The sequence below is a fragment of the Sinocyclocheilus grahami genome, unplaced genomic scaffold (genome assembly GCF_001515645.1).
Source record: "Sinocyclocheilus grahami isolate Dianchi unplaced genomic scaffold, SAMN03320097.WGS_v1.1 scaffold229.1, whole genome shotgun sequence".
Lineage (NCBI taxonomy): Eukaryota > Metazoa > Chordata > Actinopteri > Cypriniformes > Cyprinidae > Sinocyclocheilus > Sinocyclocheilus grahami.
Window position 1 is genome coordinate 1271203 of NW_015505408.1, and position 676 is coordinate 1271878.

The window sequence follows — 676 nt, forward strand, 5'->3', positions numbered from 1 at the left end:
TTTGGTTGTTAAGGACTCGCTCATGCTGGTGAACAGCTCCTAAAAGAACATTTCTTTTCTTAATTTAAAGAACTTTTAAAAACCCTTTTAAAAAGACAAGTGGAATTTTGTGGAATTGAAAAATTCCATGTCCAGGTTCTTTAGATATTTAAAAGGTTCTTTATAGAACTTTTTCCCTAATATGGACAAAAGCATCCAGCTATCGCTGTAGCTAAGCTGAATAAAAAATGTGAAGACAATACATGCACATTTGCGACAATATAGTTTGTGTTTTTCAAGTCATCTCCAGGTAATAAATAAAGTATCTGAATAATGCAGTGCAAACTGACATAGCATTTATTACAGTGGTCTATAGAATCTATATGTCCTATATCTATGCCCTATTCTGTGATTAAAAAAAATAAAAATAGTATAAACAAATCTTTAAATTGCCATTAAGAAAAAAAATATGACACAATACAAATTATTGGTAATTGTCAGTCTATTTGACTTCTTTGACAATTTCTGTCCCCCTCACTTCTGAAATGATGGCTACGCCCCTGTTAGCATGTGTGTTTGCAGAAGTGTGTATATAAAATATGAAATTGAAAGGGGCACAGTTCATCCTCATATGTCGAAACTTCAGCGTTTGCTCTGATTCCCAGACTCAGTGTGTGGGTGTTTAATCTCTCTGTGT